Here is an 18,860-nt window from a genome sequence, read left to right on the forward strand (position 1 = left end):
AGAGGAAACAGAAGACTAGCTGTCTAGGTAATGTTTATTCTTCGATTCTTCAGAATGTATTTGGCCGTTATCAAATGAGCTAAGAATAACATAGGAAAAGCAACCTTTGGAAAATCGAACCTTACAGCACACGTGACACATGCCTAAGAAAGAAAATCAAATTCATTTCTTTAAACTATGGCTTCGGTATCCCTGTTAACAAATAAATGGTTCAGTGTGCACATCCCATCACAATGTTCGCACGCGTAGCGGTAGCGCAGGGGCTGTGGTGTTCTGCTGTAGAGCCCGCGAGGTCGATAGTTCGATACCCGGCTTTAGCGCCCGCCTTTCTATGGCAGCGAAATGCGAAAGCGCTCGTGTACTTGAGCTTAGGTGCACGTCAGAGGTGGGATCAAAATTAATCCGGAGACATTGACTACGCCGTTTCTCGTACACCCAGCATAGTTTCAGGATGTTAAATCCCATACATCAGTAACCACAAAAGAGAGAGAGAAAATTATTTAATGAAAGGCAGGGATGTTAACCAGGACTGAGCCCGGTTGGCTACCCTACACTGGGGGAAGGAAAAAGGGGAGAGAGAGATTAAGAGAAGAATAGAAAGTCCACTGTTGATATCGCCGACGTAGCAACAGATCTGTTCTATCACTGATTATCAATCAGTCCGGGTCATAGACGGTCACTCAGTCCTGTAGTTTTTAAAAATCGCAGCAGCGCTTTTGTGGCCTTTTGCAGCTGTGATATTCGAGGCCATGGTCCCAAGATCTTGCTCAAAGTGAACGGTCTTCTATCTAGCCTATTGAGAACGTTGCAGAGGTCATGTCTTTCGTTTTGAAAAGATGGACAGTAGCATAGTAGGTGTTCTATAGTCTCATCGACACCGCAGGCATTACACTCGGCGCTATCAGCCATTCCAATCAAACACGTGTAAGCATTGGTGAATGCAACACCCAAGCGTAAGCGGCACAGCATTGTTTCCTCATTTCGAGGAAGTCCAGGCAACAGCCGCAGCTGCATAGATGGGTCGAGAGAATGCAACCAATGTTGGGCGAATTCAGTTGTATGCCACATCTCCAATGTCATAGTTTGCGCCAGCTTGCTTAGGTGTTGGGCTGCGTCAGTCCTCGATAAAGGTACAGAAACAATATTTGCTCCTTCGTGTGCTTTCCTAGCAGCTTCGTCGGCGATGTCGTTGCCGGTGATACCGCAATGACTCGGCAGCCACTGAAACACGACGTCGTGTCCATTTGCGATCGTATGGTGGTGCATTTCTCGTATCTCCGAGACGAGTTGTTCGCAGGACCCGCGACGGAGAGCTGACAAAAGACATTGTAGGGCCGCCTTTGAATCACATAATATTACCCACCGATTAGCCGGTTGGTTGTTAATATAATCAATGGCACCTCGGAGGGCAACAAGTTCCGAAGCGGTCGATGATGTCACGTGAGACGTCTTGTATGTAATGCTCATTGATCGTGATGGTATAACCACTGCGCCGGTGGAGCTGGTCTGAGTGGAAGAGCCATCCGTATATATGTGGATTCGGTCAGAGTAGAGAGAGTGCAAGCAATCGAGAGCTGCTTGCTTCAAGGCCAAAGTGGGCAGGTCCGTCTTTTTTCTTATTCCTGGAACGTAAAGGCGCACTTCAGGTTGTTTTAAACACCACAACGCTGATGGTGAACGTGTCGAGGGTGTGAACCCCGATGGTAGGGAGGCACTATGAATGCTGACCACGTTGGAGAATGACGCCCGTGGTCGTCGTTCTGGCAGGGAGGCAAGAGAGCTTGATTGCATCCGTGAAACGTGGCGAATATGGGCCCTAAGCGTGTCGATGGTCATGTAAGTTGTGATCGGATGGTCTTGAGCCGTGATAACTGTTCCTGCTGTTGAGGCGCTCCGCGGAAGGCCGAGGCAAACACGTAATGCCTGTGCTTGCACGCTCTGAAGGGCTCGAAGATTTGAGTTGCATGTTTTAGCAAGCATGGGAGAGCTATAGCGTAGGAAGCCGATAAAAAGTGCTCGGTACAACTGTAGCATAGAGCTCACTGATGATCCCCACGCTTTACCGGCGATGCATTTGAAAACGTGAACCATAGATGTGAGCTTCTTCTTCAAGTGGGCAACCTGAGGGCTCCAGGAGAGGTCTCGGTCAACAAAGACACCCAAAAACCGATGATTTCTCTTGTAGGAGATACGCTGGCCATTGATGCACACTGGATAACCAGACATCGCTTTTCGCGTAAAAGCGACTAACGCACATTTTTCTGTCGAGATGGTTAGGCCTTGTGTGCAAAGATAGCCAGTTGCCTGTGTTGCTGCCTTCTGCAACCTTGCACGAACCTGCGGGCGAGTCACCGCTGATGCCCAGATGCAGATGTCGTCGGCGTAGATGGAGACACTCACTGTTTCCGGTAGGGAATCGGCCAGCCCAAGAAGTGTGAGGTTAAAGAGAATAGGGCTTAGAACACCGCCTTGAGGAACGCCACGACATGTGTAGTGGTCAGTAGTCGGACCATCTTCTGTGCGTACAAACAAGGACCTTTGTGTCAAGTAGCTTTGGATCCATCGAAATACTCGCCCTCCTAGTTCCAATGTCAAAAGAGCGTCTAGGATGGCTTGATGGGAAACGTTGTCGTAGGCGCCTTTCACGTCAAGAAAGAGTGCTACTGATAATCGTTTCCAAGACTTTTGCTGCTCAACAGATGACACAAGATCGATGACATTGTCAATCGATGAACGGCCTCGTCGAAATCCCGCCATAGAGTCAGGGTAAACGTTGTGGTGTTCAAGATACCATTCGAGACGCATGAGGATCATGCGCTCCATGAGTTTTCCGACGCAGCTGGCGAGTGCTATAGGCCGATATGATGACAGTTCTAGCGGTGACTTTCCTGCTTTTAGCAACGGTACCAAGCGGCTGCGTTTCCATTCCTGTGGAACGACGCCATCATGCCATGACCTATTAAAAAGGTTGAGCAGTTCTCGTCGCGCTTCTCGACGTAGGTGGCGCATAGCATTATATGTGATTCCGTCGGGCCCTGGCGAAGACGAACACCTACATAGCGCCATAGCAGCCTCTAACTCTTCCATAGAAAAAGGAGCGTCCATACTTGTATCTCGTGGACCAGGAATGTCGCCTAAAACCATGTCAGGGAGTAGAACTGTTCCACCGGCTACTTTCGCACAAAACTCTTCTGCGACGTCTATCTCACGGCGGTTTTGATGGAGAGCAAGGGCTTTAAATGGGTGTCGTTGCTGGGGACATGAGCGAAGACCCCTTAGGGTACGCCACACACGGGACAGTGGCTTTCGGGGGTCCAGTGACTCACAAAAGCATTTCCATCTTTGATCTTCTAGCTTATCCATCCGGCGCTGTATCTTCTTTTGCATTCGCCGAGCTACTCTGAGGTCAAGAATTGACTTCGTGCGCCTGTACCTCCTTTCAGCTCGACGACGTAGTGCACGAAGTCTTTCCAATTCAATGTCATACTCTGTACGCTTTGATGAATGTGTGAAGCTATGCGTACAATCGTGCATTGCGTCTGCAATGATATCTTCTAGCCTGCGTGCGATTGGTTTCTTGCATGCGTCTTCCACAAGATCTTCAAAGACTGACCAGTCAATTTGGCGAGATATATTGGGTAATGTAGCTTCTAGTCCATCGATTCTCACATAGGTCGGAATATGATCACTTCCATGGGTTTCGATATCAGTGAACCACTGCACTCTCGAAGTTAGGCAACGTGATACCAGTGTTAAATCTAGGCAGCTGCTGTACGTTGTTCCTCGCAGATATGTCGGGCTTCCGTCATTTAGAAGACGCAGGTTGTGGCCTGATGCAAAGGATATGAGTGACCTGCCTCTTGAATTTATCCTGGAGCTTCCCCATATCTGGTGGTGAGCGTTGAAGTCTCCTGTTATTATTCAAGGACCGTGAGTCGCAGCCATAAGATCTTTTAGTCTTTTGCTATCGAATTGACTTGTTGGGGAAAGGTAGACGCCAATAAGTGTAAAAGACAGCCTCTTCTTTTTCACAGTAACACAGACATATTGGTTATCGTCGTGTGGAGGTACGGGCTGGGCAAAATACGTAAGGTCCTTGCGAATGTAAAGCAGAACCTTACTACTTCGGGCACAAGTGGTTGAAACGAAAGGTTCATATCCTGATAGTCTCAAGGTAGTTGATAAATTCGGTTCACAGATGACCAGTACAGGAAAGAGGTTTTCAAACACGAACTGCCGGAAATCCGAAATGCGTGACCTCAGGCCTCTCGCATTCCACTGGAATATGGAGGCGCTTCTGACATCATCCCGGAACGATCGCTGCTGTTGTCGACGAGCCATGGTTCCGCTATATAAGTTTTCAAGCACTGGACTTCTGCAGGCTTGCGAGAACCGGATTGATGGCATCCAGCACTTGCAATGCACTCCTAGCTGTTGGTGTCTGCAGCTTGTCCAGAAGAACACGAAGAGCACTCACCAGAGAGCTGAGCATAACAACAATTTGTTGATCCTGGTCTGTCAATTTATCAGGAACAGATGAGGTGTCCCTTGCTGTAGATGTCTGTTCCCGCTCCGTAGGTGCATGTACCACAAAAGTTTTCAGAAAAGAAGTGTGTTTCTTTGATTCCATCACACCATACCCGATCCCGTGAGATGAAAAACAGGAACTGAAGCACTACGTCGTATATGTCACTGATGGTGCCGTTATGTAAGTCGTTCTGCCCTTTGAGGGCTCTTCGTCGGCCACGGAAAGCAGGCTCGACCGGCCTCTACCCTGAGCACGTCTGATCCACGCGGCGTCTCCGTACATTCCCAGTGGAACAAGCATGTCAAGGAGCCATAAAAAAACACCTGTGCGGAACAACGAAGAATCGATAAGCCCGCTAGAGCAGAGAGCGCCGATGCTCTAGCGTCACGATTAAGATTAGAAAAAAAACGCGGACCTCCAAACGTTTCTCGTCTATTACGCAATGAGACCCCTGGGACAAAAACTTTCGCAACGTCCATGGCCTGAGTAGCAATGTCATCTCGTTTCTTATTCATTCGTCGCACTCGGTTCCCACGGTGCTCTGCTGCGGTGGTTGCCGACCGCTGGCGGCACACCTTGACACGCGGGACTTCAAGAGCTACAACGCGGGGAAGCGGAGCAATAATCTAACGCCACATGCTCTGGAGTGGCAATCGACTGGAAACGCCAATGCACTATGCCCGCATATGTAATTTTTTACCGTACAATCCGACACTAAACATACCAGACTTTTCGCTAGTTGCTTTCAATGCGGCGACGACTGGCTCATGTAACAAGGTTGTCGAGCAGAAAGATGAAAAAAAAAGATATGTATAGCTCGTTCCAAAAGGGGGGACCCGCTGCGTGCACGCTCCGCCCAGCTAGATGTCACCGAGCAACAAAGAAGCGCCTCTTCTGTATATATGTACATCATATTCATCTTTTGGCTTCTGTATGTTCCTTCTGATATATTTGTGGCTATTTTACATTGTGATGTAGAAGTTTGATATACAAGTTTGATGTATAAGTTTGGATATATTCGTGCATATATTTGTGGATATATCTTGTGGATATCAGATTACGCGATGGGCAGGATGAAAGTAAATGCAATCATATATTTTGAATTCGCTTCCAGGGCAGTTATTTACCCGCTTCATTATACCTCACTGCGGAACAGTGAAGCTGTTCCTGGCGCAATATATACCGTCACAACCTAAGAATAAAAGGTTTAATCAGGTGTTATACGTAAGCGCTCCAATTAACGCAATAGTCCCAACATCGACGTCACACCTAGCAAACATTTCAGTAGCAAAGTTCCAGAGATATTATTTGTTTTTGCGTTCGGAGATGTTAGCTTAAAGCATACGAAGAAAACCTAAACAGTTTTATTGGTGAACCTGCATGTTAATGTTGCCCACAATCTTAATTATATATGGGGACGAAATATAGAGACTAACCAGAGCAAGCACGGAGTATTTTCAAGATGGTGTACGTTAGCAGCGCCAACAAATATTGGGCGCCATTGGCAGTGAACCGTGTCCCTCGACGAGCGAGGAAGTTTTTACAGCGAAGCTGTTCCTGGCGCAATATACCGTCACAACCTAAGAATAAAAGGTTAAATCAGGTGTTATACGTAAGCGCTCCAACTCAAACACAATGTCCATAGATGAACCAGCCAATTTGGTTCTATTCTTTCCGTGACGTCAAAAAGTATTGCGTGATTAAAACAGCTGTTTGTTCCGTATAGATCGCTCTTTGTGTCATTAGTTTTTGGATGAAACCTGAACGTATGATCAAATTTCATTGGTGATCTTTGTCAATGATCAGCCAAAGGTAATACGCACCTTGAAACAACCAGCTAAGGGCAGGTGCACCCCGGTTTTATGGGTGGAGTTCGGGCTGATCTAAAGTTGTCACCGACTGTAAAAACACTCTAAATATATATATATATAAATATATATATATATATATATATATATATATATATATATATATATATATATATTGCCACATGCCGTCACATATGAGCCATCTGTTATGGCACGTACTCGCTTGGGGGTTGGAAGAAGAAGAGAACGTTCTTCTTTTTGGTCTGGTTCCAGTAAAGACAATCTTGCTGGGGACTTCTTGCTGGCTCTGTTGTTTCGCCCGTGACATTACTGGTGGAGGTGCTGGGTAAAGGCACCTCCGCTCCCGAGTTTTCGCCGTCACTGCTAGCACCTCCCAGACAGCCACAGCTCCCACAGCAAGAAGCAGCCGCCGCCTGCAAGGACTACCACCCGAATTCGTTTCCTTGTCGTCGAGACTAGAAACAACAATGTCAACGACCACTACAAACCAGGCGAGCCGAACCCACGATGCCCAGTATTCTCTCCCGCATGTTTTTCATGCGCCACAGATGCCCAGACCGTTCCACGGAGACGCTTTTGAAGATGTTGAAGACTGGCTGGACCACTTCGATCGGGTTGCCAGCATCAACGAGTGGGATGATGTTCGCAAGCTGCGGAGAGTTTACTTCGCGCTAGAAGACTCTGCGAAGACATGGTATGAGAACCATGAGGGTTCCTTTGCGACATGGCATGAGTTTAGCCGACAGCTCCGCGATGCGTACCGCAACGCCGAAAGAAAGGAGAGAGCTGAACAAGCCATCTCTTCTAGGAACCAGCGGCCCAACGAGAGAGTCTCGATGTTTGTCGAGGACATGCTTTGTCTTTTCAGACGCGCAGACCCTGCAATGCCCGAGGAAAAGAAGGTACGACATTTAATGCGTGGAGTCAAGGAACAGCTTCGCCGGACTCGTACGCAATCCCCCAACAACTGTGGCCGAGTTCGTGAGTGAGGCAGCCACGATGGAGCGTACTCTCCAGCAGCGGTCGTCACAGTACGAACGCCACGACATCACGGTTACAGCGTGCTCTCTTGGGTTCGACAGCGAGAAGCAGGCCCTCGCAGACTTCATACGAAGCGTTGTGCGTGACGAACTGCGGCAACTCCAAGCAGTGTCACCAGTGGGACCCCAACCACCCATGACAGCAGTTTCGGACGTCATCCGGAGTGAAATCAGGCAGGCGGTGCAACCACTCGCACCACCTAGACCTGAGGTCCCTGTGCTAACCTATGCAGCGGCATTGAGGGCTCCTGCACCACCATCTACAGATCCCATCATGCGTACAGTGGACCAGGCTACACATCTGCTCCCGGACACCTCTTCGCATCCGCTATCCGGCTCAAGGTACGCGTACCTACGTATCGACCACCAGATCACTCAAGACAGAGCGCTACTAAGGCAAGTGTATGGCGCTCGTCGGATAACCGTCCGCTATGCTACCTCTGTGGCGAAGCGGGTCACGTGTACCGCGACTGCCAGTACCGCCAGCTAGGTCTCCGCGGCTTACATCCCGGCGCGCGGTGCCCACGTTACGGTGACCGTCCCCGCGAAATCGAAGCGTATCTGACGGGCCAGCGAATTTCATCGACTGTTCAGCGCCACCAATCGCGATCACCATCCCCTCGCCGGTCCGTGTCACCTAGCTTACCCTCGTCGTCTTACGCTCCCCTAAGGAACCGCTCACCGAGTCCCCACAGGGGAAACTAGGAACCGCGACTTCTGGGGGTGAAGTCGCTTTCCAACGAACATTCAAAGAACCTCTCTCGACGCAACGACCCGACGACGACCGTTCCGATTTTTCTTTATTTTCCGACAGTACTAAGATTATTTCTGCCGACATCGCCGTTCAGTTATGAGTGGCGCACTGGCATCTAAATTGAGGAAAGTCACCACGTCATGGCAAGGGCCCTAGTTAGGCACGGCAGGTGGCCATCTGGTGATGCCAACTGGAATGTGTACGGCACGTATTCGAATCCGTGCGTCGACGTTCACGGGGTCTTTCCTCGTATTACCTGTGTGCTCGCGCCCAATAATCCTTGGAATGGACTTTCTTTGTCAATACGGCGCAATTATTGACTTACGTGAGTTGCTGGTGTCGTTCGAGGACCCTTTTCCTTCTGAAGCTGACAACATCACCCAAGTACCGAAGACCACGCTACGTGTGTCCGATGAATGCGTGACTCTGCCCCCTCGCAGCAGCCTCTTTGTCGGTGTGGAATGTGAGCAGGACGTTCCCCACGCTGTAATTGCGGAGGCAAATTTGTCTTTCCTCCTTGCACAACAAATATGCGTTGCCAGAGGAGTTATTCAGCCTCGAAACAGACAGGCTCACCTGCTGGTCACGAACTTCAGTGAGGAATATCGTCATCTTGCCAGACGCACCGCGATTGCATACTTTGCGGAAATTGCCGACGTCAACGGTCCGCCAGTATTAGCTGCTCTTTCGCCGTGTGACCATTCTGCCAAGGCGTTTGCGAGCACTCTCGATGTGAACCCGAGCCTACCATCAGAACAGCGAGAAAGGCTTCGAAAAGAATCGAGACGTACTCGATTCTTTTCGAGATTGTTTTGCTACAACGACGAAGGTTAACCAGACGCCGCTTGACCAACATCGTATCATTACCGAACCTACCGAAAGGCCCGTTCGACAACATGCCTATAGGGTATCGCAAAAGGAACAAGACGCTATACGTCATCAAGTTCAACAGATGCTTAAAGATGACGTCATCCAGCCATCGACCAGTCCCTGCAGGGCTTCGCCAGTTGTGTTAGTAAAGAAGAAAGATGGTACCTTGCGCTTTTGCGTGGATTATAGAAAATTAAATAAGATCACGAAGAAAGACGTGTACCCCCTGCCCCGAATAGATGACTCCTTGGATCGTATGCGCAACGCTCGCTACTTTTCTTCCATGGATTTACGCAGTGGCTACTGGCAAATCTCCGTTGACGCGCGTGATCGTGAAAAGACCGCTTTTATTACTCCTGACGGCCTCTACGAGTTCAAGGTGCTTCCTTTTCGGTTATGCTCAGCGCCAGCTACTTTTCAAAGAATGATGGACACGGTTCTCTCTGGGCTGAAATGGCAATCGTGTCTCGTTTACCTCGACGACGTGGTGGTCTTTTCGGACACGTTTGCGCAGCACGTCCAGCGCCTCCAGACAGTTCTTCGGGCAATTCGAACAGCTGGACTTTCTCTAAAACCCGAAAAATGTCATTTTGGATACGAAGAACTGAAGTTTTTAGGTCACGTTGTGAGCCATGCCGGCATCCGCCCAGACCCAGGGAAAACGAGCGCCGTCGCCGCATTTCCCGTGCCAACAAATAAGCGTGATCTACGCCGATTTCTGGGGCTGTGTGCGTACTACCGACGCTTTGTCAAAAATTTCTCTAAAATCGCTGAACCCCTCAACCACCTGACGAAGCAAGGCATGCCGTTTGTTTGGGGTCAGGATCAGTGCCTCGCATTCGATACCCTCCGAAACCTTCTCCAGGCCCCACCTGTACTCGGTCACTTTGACGAGACCGCTGACACGGAGTTGCAGACAGACGCCAGCAACGTCGGCCTTGGAGCTGTCTTGATTCAGTGGCAAAATGACATAGAGCGTGTGATTGCCTATGCGAGCCGAACGTTATCCGCTGCCTAGAAAAACTACTCTGCCACAGAAAAAGAATGCTTAGCCGTTGTCTGGGCTATAACAAAGTTTCGGCCATACTTGTACGGTCGTCCATTCAGAGTAGTCAGCGACCACCATTAGCTTTGCTGGCTCGCGAATCTCAAAGATCCCTCAGGTCGCCTGGCGCGTTGGAGCCTTCGACTGCAAGAATTTGACGTCACCATCGTTCACAAGTCAGGACGCAAACACACCGACGCTGACTGTCTCTCACGTGCACCAGTCGGAAGTGCCCCCGCTGACCTTGAAGAGGACGACAGTTTTCTTTCTGCCGTATCAGTAACAGACATGGCTCAACAACAGCGCGACGACTTTGAGCTCAGTCCTCTCATTGACTACCTAGAAGGGCGTACGTCAAGTCTTCCTCGAAGTTTCCCACGCGCGCTAGCCTCCTTTTGTTTCCGGGATGGCGTGCTTTATAAGAAGAACTTTGACCATACGCAAGCTACATACCTGCTAGTCGCGCCGACCTCGCTTCGTGACGATATTTTACGTGCCTGTCACGACGCACCATCGTCCGGACACCTGGGGTACACACGCACGTTGGAACGAATTCGCCGCTCTTACTACTGGTCACGTATCGCAAAGACTGTGAAGCATTACGTTCGCACATGTCGCGACTGCCAACGACGTAAGACTCCACCTGTGCGGCCAGCTGGACTGCTACAACCAGTATCAATACCGCAGAGGCCATTTCATCAGATTGATATGGACTTGCTGGGATCATTCCCCACGTCTTCGTCCGGCAATCGGTGGATTGTGGTTGCTACCGATTACCTAACACGGTACTGCGAAACAAAGGCACTCCCAAAAGCTACCGCAGCAGACATCGCCCATTTTTTCGTGCACAGCATTGTCCTCCGTCACGGAGCGCCAGCGGTCGTCATTACCGATCGTGGGACAGCTTTCACCACCGAGATGTTACAGGAAGTCTTGAGGCTAAGTGGCACTGCACATCGCAAAACGACAGCTTATCACCCCCAAACAAATGGACTGACTGAACGCCTGAACAAGACAATCGCGGATATGCTGTCAATGTATGTGGCCATTGACCACAAGAACTGGGACGATATCCTTCCTTACGTCACTTTTGCGTACAATACCGCAATTCAAGAAAGTACAGGCTTCACACCTTTTCGCTTAGTGCACGGTCGAGAGGTCACCACGATGCTCGACGCCATGCTCCTTCCCGACAACTTGGGGATGTTTGACACTGATGCGGCCATGTTCGCTCAGCGCGCCGAGGAGGCCCGTCAACTCGCGCGATGCCGTATTCGGTGTCGCCAAACCGCAGACGCACGGCGCTACAACCTTCGCCACCGCGAGGTTGCCTACAATCCTGGCGATGAAGTGTGGGTGGGGACCCCCATCCGACAGCGGGGCCGGTCAGAAAAGTTGCTGCGTCGCTACTTCGGTCCCTACAAGATTGTACGGCGACTCAGTGACGTTACCTACGAGGTTCTCCCAGAAGGCACCCAAGAAACTCCCGTCGGCTTCCTCAAACTGAAGTGGTTCATGTTTCAAGACTGAAACCATATTTTTCGCGCCGTGACTCGACCGTCGAGTGACTATACTACATTGACGACTTACGCCGTTCTTTTTGTTTTTGTTTTGTTCGTTTTCGTTGTGTTCTGTGTTTTTTTTCCTTTTCTTCCTTCGTTCACAGAAGCAGATTGTTCTTACGCGTTACGACACATTTCTTTCATTTATATTGTCACCTTCAATTTTTTATAGATTTTTTTACCCTCATTTACAGCATCGAGACGATGCTTCTTTGGGAGAGGGGGTAATGCCACATGCCGTCACATATGAGCCATCTGCTGTGGCACGTACTCGTTTGGGGGTTGGAAGAAGAAGAGAAAGTTCTTTTTTTTTTTTTTTTGGTCTGGTTCCAGTAAAGGGACTTCTTGCTGGATCTGTTGTTCCGCCCGCGCCAATATATGTGTGTGCGTGTGCGTGTGCGTGCGTGCGTGCGTGCGTGCGTGTGTGCGCGCGTGTGTGTGTGTGTGTGTGTGTGTGTGTGTGTGTGTGTGTGTGTGTGTGTGTGTGTGTGTGTGTGTGTGTGTGTGTGTGTGTGTGTGTGTGTGTGTGTGTGTGTGTGTGTGTGTGTGTGTGTGTGTGTGTGTGTGTGTGTGTGTGTGTGTGTGTGTGTGTTGTGAACGAGAAGAAAGAGAACCGAGGGGCCCGATTTTATATATAGGTGATGGTGACAAGAAATTTTATTGGTCCTGAGAAACTGTGGCCAGGGGGAGCCGAAAAGCGTTGCATGTAGGCTCCCTACCTCAGGTCAAGTCGATGGCTCCGCCCACGATGGCACCGGGAGGCGAAATCCCGTTGCGATGTCGTGGGCCCTCTGGACTGCCTGGAGCTGGATGTAGTGGAGGTCGCTTCTAAGCAATTTCTCCCACTGTTCCTTTGTAGCAAGTATCGAGTTTTATATGGCTTGGCATAGCCAGAGCATATGATAAAAAGAGCATGAATCGGCTCCGCCATTTGGAGCACGACTGCGGAAAATCTGGATCTATCCTGCTAAGGGACAGCCGAGTGGAATACGTGCGGGTTTTTCTAGCATTCTGAGCGTGCTAGACTGTGGTTTGTTTAGTTTTGGGTGAGGAGGAGAGAACCACCTCCTTTCTAAGCGGTGTAGTGTGAGACGATTTTGTGAAAGGTGCACAATGGGTCTTTCTGGATGCAAGTCTCATTACGAGGATGGCTGTTGACGGCTGCGCGGGTCGTGAAATCGCGCGCCATCCGGTGAGCCTGTTCGTTGGGGTTGCAGCCGTGCGGTTGGACAGAGTCCCCCAGGTGGGCTGGGAACCATGAAATGTGGAAATATGCTTCTGTTTCGATTTGACCGAAATTAGTGAGCGTGTTGATCGCAATCCTATTCGCACGTTTCGATACGCGCGCCGCCGAAAAGGACCTACCTCAATTTTTCAATGGGCCAAGCGTATTTAGAAAAATGAGAAGCATAACTTCGCGGTCATCTTAGGTTTATTTACCCAACAGTTTCGGTCGGTAGATCGACCTTTTTCGAAGGCAAAGGTCGGTCCACTGTCCGAAACTGTTGGGTAAATAAACCTAAGATAACCGCGAAGTTGTGCTTCGCATTCTTCTATATAGATAGATAGATAGATAGATAGATAGATAGATAGATAGATAGATAGATAGATAGATAGATAGATAGATAGATAGATAGATAGATAGATAGATAGATAGATAGATAGATAGATAGATAGATAGATAGATAGATAGATAGATAGATAGATAGATAGATAGATAGATAGATAGATAGATAGATAGATAGATAGATAGATAGATAGATAGATAGATAGATAGATAGATAGATAGATAGATAGATAGATAGATAGATAGATAGATAGATAGATAGATAGATAGATAGATAGATAGATAGATAGATAGATAGATAGATAGATAGTGACGAACATGCAAGCAGCAATTGGGGAGAAGGGAAGAAGTGCTTGGAGCCCGGATTGCGCGGTCACCATCATCCATCACCTTTAAATGTAGTCATTTCTTCACAACTCCCCGTAACAGTTGTGGTGGAAGGTGCTGGGTAATCGACACCCGAAGACGAAGGTTAGACCGCGCAAGCTCTTCGTCGAAGCCGCCGCCTTGCTGTACTTCCACTGAACCCACCGGAGTTGGAGATGTCCCGCGACGCTTAAGAGCAACGGGTTGTCCCAGCCCCTGCCAGTTCCGTCCAGCAACTACGAGATGCACGTCCCTTGGCAGGAAAATCGGGCGAAGACGTCGTGGAATGGCTCATCCATTACAAACGAGTGAGCGCCCACATCAAGTAGAATAGCGCTTCTCAACATTCCAACGTTGTGTTCTTTCTTACGGATACCGCGTTGGTGTGGTTCTATAAAAACGAGGAGACATTCACAACATGGGAAAGATTTGTTTCGTAAATTAAAGAGCGCTTCGGTGACTCCGTGACGAAAAGGAAACGGGCAGAGCAGACGCTCCCACAACGTGCGCAAGTGCCGGGCGAAACATTCATGACATACATTGAGGAAGTGCTAAAACTCTGTAGGATGGTAGACTCTGGCATTTCTGAGGAAGACAAAGTCGGGCACATCCTAAAAGGAATCGCCGAGTATGTTTATAGCTTTCTAATCACTAAAGACAACCTGTCCTCTGTCGCCGACGTCATCCGGCACTGCCGCAGTTTCGATCAACTTAAGACGAGGCACGTTAAGCAGAAGTTTGGCACGTTAGCCAACGTTACGACCGTTGTAAGCATAGATAATGACCAGTCGAACAATCCGTCAAGTAGTTCGCGAAGAGCTAAGCCTGCACTCACAAGTGACTCACCGCAATACTTATCGCTCATGCTCATCACCAGCTGTTGAAACAACCATTTCATCCTTCTCCGAGTATCCAGCTGATAAGGGACTCCCGCCTCGGCAGCCACCACTTGTCTACAAAAGAGGCTCTCCCTTGACGCTCGATCACGATGGGCAGAGCCACTTTATCCCCAAGGCCCCGCGACTTATGATGCGGGGACTCGACCAGAGCAACGTCGACCCTACTACCAGTACCCAAATTACGACCGATACAACCGATCCCAGCGAACACCGGAGGCGAGTTACCCCAAAGAGAACGAACTCGCTTACCGCCCACACATAGCAAGCATTGGTTTTGATGAGTATACAGTGAACCGTGACCATCCAGTGTGCTACAGCTACGGTTCCCACGAGACACATAGCTCGTTACTGTCGCCAACGCCGTCAGTCACGAAGGGCATCGCCGATGTTCTCCCCACCTGGAACCCATACATCGCATGACCCATGGACCAGTTCACTTCCCACGGACCGTTTCTCGTGCGAGATCAGACGCAGCCATTCACCAGCGTCTGACAGCAGCCTGACACCACCAATTAACCATGCTCGTCGTTCTCCGTCTCCTCGGCGCCGTGCATCTTCGCCCCCGCCAGGAAACTAGCATCCGCGACCGATGGAAGTGCCGGACAGTCTTTGGAAGAAATACCTCTTCCTGCTGTGATGATCAAAAAAGTCACAGGCCTGCGCGGCACACGCAGCACAGTCACAGCGTAAGCTGGTGGAGTGGCTCAAGAGTAGCTCCAATTTGGGCACCAAGCACAACAGCGTCTTCGCGGCAGTCTCTTCGCCTCGTTTTGACGAGAACGATCTGAACTGTCCACCTGGCGTCGACGGCGAGCTGCGGCTTGTAATGCTCTCTGCACAGCAGTCTGCTGATCCCGCTCAAGCCTTGCAACTGCAACTTACATGTTGGGCACGATGCGTTTGCAGGCACCTTAATTGGATGGCGCCACCATACTGGCGGAGGCTCGGTCAGCTGGTGATCGTCTTGATTGCGCACCTCGTCTGAATCGCACCTGGTCGTCTGCACCTGTGCACGCTGAGTTTGCAGGCACCTTACCTAGATGGCGCCACCATACTGGCGGAGGCTCGGGTCGTCTGCGCCTGCGCGCTTGCCTAGGAAGCGTTTATAGGGCGTTTTTCCGCTGCCCGATAGCAAGCGTTTGCGTGGCTCAGTAGTAGAGTATCTGGCTCCCACGCAGCGGGCGCGGGTTCGATTTCGCCGGGAACCGAGTACCTTTTTCGCATTTCCGGCGATAGCGATTACGGCGGCGGACACCATCAGCGGCTGACACCATTGCGAACCAAAACGGCTATTGGAATGAGCCCATAACAGCGTACGCTGTAGAACAAAGTCAATGTGCGCGTTAACGGAATACCGACCGTTGCTTTAGTTGATATTGGTGCGAATGTGTCTGTCATGAGCCTCGCTTTCAAGAACCGCTCAGGCCACAAAGTTATGCTTTCATGGGACAATGCCGTTACCTTTTGTGGAGTGGGCGGCGAGTGAATCCACCCCCTTGGTTTTTGCGCTGTAAGTGTTACGTTGGCTGGGAAAGTGTTTGTGTCGGAGTTTTAGGTGCGACGCACCTTATGGCGCTCGGGCTGTCGGCGTCTCCTGTCGTCGTCGTCACGGGAAGCAAGCGGCTCGTGCTTGTGCTCAGCACGCGCTCGTGCCACTGCTCCTGCGTTCATCGTCGTCTTCCACAGCTGGCTGCGTTGTTGCTAATCATTCCAGCGTAGAATTTCACTTCTGTCGTAATAGGGAGGCCGCGCTTACGGGCTTATGAGCCACTGCTTAAGGCAGTACGAGCTCATTAGCGGTGCATCACTGCATGCTTCGCACCTCCCCAGGTTTCACGCTAAAGGAGCTGCATTTCGCTCGATGGGTCATTTGACACTTACGCATAACATTTTATTTACAGCCAACGACTTTACTTGTGCTAACTGTAATAACTAATAAAACCTAAAACAGTAAGAAAGGCGTCCCTAATGACCAAATTTTTGTATGTTGGTCAAGCATATCCACAGCGCACACATTTTGGCTATACTTGCGCTCGAAGATGTTACTTTAAAGGATATGAAGGAAGCTAAAATACTTCTATCAGTGAACCTTCAACATGTGAGTGTCCGTTATGTGCATTACATATGCAGGTGAAATCTGCAGTCAAACCAGAGTACACATGGAGGCTTTCCAAGGTAGCATATGTTAGCGGGACCGTCGCATGTAACTGCAATGACAGTGCAATGTTTTCCTGTTTCATACATTATTGCGATGACAATTATGAGTTCATTATACTTCAAGTCTATATTTCATTTATTTGCAACGTCAGCTATGTGGACACTACTCTATACTCCGTCCATATATGCAGTGCCGGATTAAGAAATTTCGGGGCCCGGGGCTAACTGCATCGTTGGGGCCCTAATGACGACGATGATGATGACGACTGGTTTAGGACGCTGAATTTTTCGAAGCCCACATGTTACGTTCGCTGATTAGTGATAAAATACACATCATCATCTTAGAGGTAATTGGAGTTCGCAGGGAGAGGCCTTCGTCCTGCCGTGAACATAAATATAGGCTGATGATAATGATGAGGATAAATCCTTTTTATTGGTTCGGGAAATTAATTTCTAGGCATGATTTGTATAATTATTTAACGGTTATTATCTGATGCACACGTGCTTCTGGTGACTCTGCCGTGCCAGTAAGTGATTATTCTGCTTGTTGTTACTGTTAGAAATTGTAATCTGAAGCTTTATTTGTTGCTTACACAATTTAGAATTCTTTTTATGGTAACGGCATACATTACGGTGTTTTGGTGCCATGCCCAGAGTTATGTTCACCGAAACGCCCTGTACCGAAAAGACTGGAGCCGAGCGTGGGGCTTTCGCCGAAACGAACGCGACGGCTGTCAAGAAGTTGCCCCGGCTGTTGGTTTTCGATGACTATACGTGGGCAGCAAGCAAGCTCAACAACTTTTTTAAGCGAAGCTTTATAGGCTCACAAGTTTCGGCAGTGGTGGTGTCACGCTTAAAGGTGGCCCCATCTTGGTGATAGTGAAGAAAGGGTCCAAGCTCAATGGCACATACCCCTGTCATGTGGGCCGATCCTGGTAATTGTGCAGAAAAGGTCCAAGCTCAATGGCACATACCCTTGTGGGCTCGGGGACCTGTAACGCGCCCTCGAACTGCACTTGTCACACGTGGTACCCAAAGAGACAATATCAACAGCCTTCCCCCTGTCGAGAAAATGAGGATAAGCGAAGCTTGTCGTCCGATTCTAGCCTGAGGGCTTCCGAAGCCCCGGCGAAACGTCAACGAAAAGCCGCCGACCCCGAGTTTAGGGCAAACGAAGTGGAACGCCTGCCACACTGTCGTCTTGCCACAAGCTTCGCTTACCCCCATTTTCACGACAGGGGAAGGGCTCTGAATTTTATTTTGCAAATGGTCGAGCGAGGTCCCTAAAAGTTGGGGGCGCGGGGCTGCAGCCCCCATAGCCCCCACCTGAATCCGGCCCTGCATACATAGCAGTCAACGCTATGGAAGCTATAGAGACTTCTTGCAGATGCTTCGTTCGCACTTATTAGTCCATGCCCGTGGTTTGCACGATGTAATTCTCGGCATAGATTTTCTTCAACACTGCAGCGCTTCTGTGGACTGTGGCAATGATGAAATACATGTTAACGAGGGGCTTTTACCAGCGCTTTCTGAACAAAGCTCATGTCGCGAAGAAAGGGACACACTCAGTGTGTGTGTGCTTGATGAAGTGCTTGCCCCCTCATGGTGCCTAACGCCCATTCGTGTTTGTGCTAGCTACTACAGTTGAAGCTGCTTGCGTTGACCTCGTGATTAGGTCTCTCAGCGTCAACTGTAATAAAAAATGTCTTGCTTTGTCGTGTGAATGACGAGAGGAGTCGCAACGTTGTGGGCGCTGAATTGTTCCGCCACGCCAGTTTTCCTTCCTCGAGGCATGAAAATTGCCCTTTTCGATGAAGCTTCACGCAGCTAAATAACGGTACTCACAGCAGAGCCCTCTTCTGCTTGCTTTCCTTGCAATTATCGGCCTTCTGAAGAGCTGATTCTCGGTATGATCAGCAAGGCTCTCTGTACATCTGAGCGTCAAGCACTGGTACAAGTCCTGTCCCGACATGTTGCTGCAATCTATTTTGCTCACGGCGATGCACCACTTCCTTTACCATCATCACAAGCTCGCCATAGAATAGATACCGGCTCAGCACACCCCATTCGCCAGAAGCCCTACCGCATGTCATCCTCCGAACGCAAAGTTATCGCAGAACAAAGTGATCAACAAATGTGTCGTTCAAGAGTCGTCCAGCCCATGGGCAGTTCCAGTAATCCTCGTCTGGAAAAAAGATAGCTCCTGGAGATTCTGCGTAGATTACAGACGCCTAAACGCTGTG

The sequence above is a fragment of the Dermacentor silvarum genome, chromosome 6 (genome assembly GCF_013339745.2).
Source record: "Dermacentor silvarum isolate Dsil-2018 chromosome 6, BIME_Dsil_1.4, whole genome shotgun sequence".
NCBI classification, from domain to species: domain Eukaryota; kingdom Metazoa; phylum Arthropoda; class Arachnida; order Ixodida; family Ixodidae; genus Dermacentor; species Dermacentor silvarum.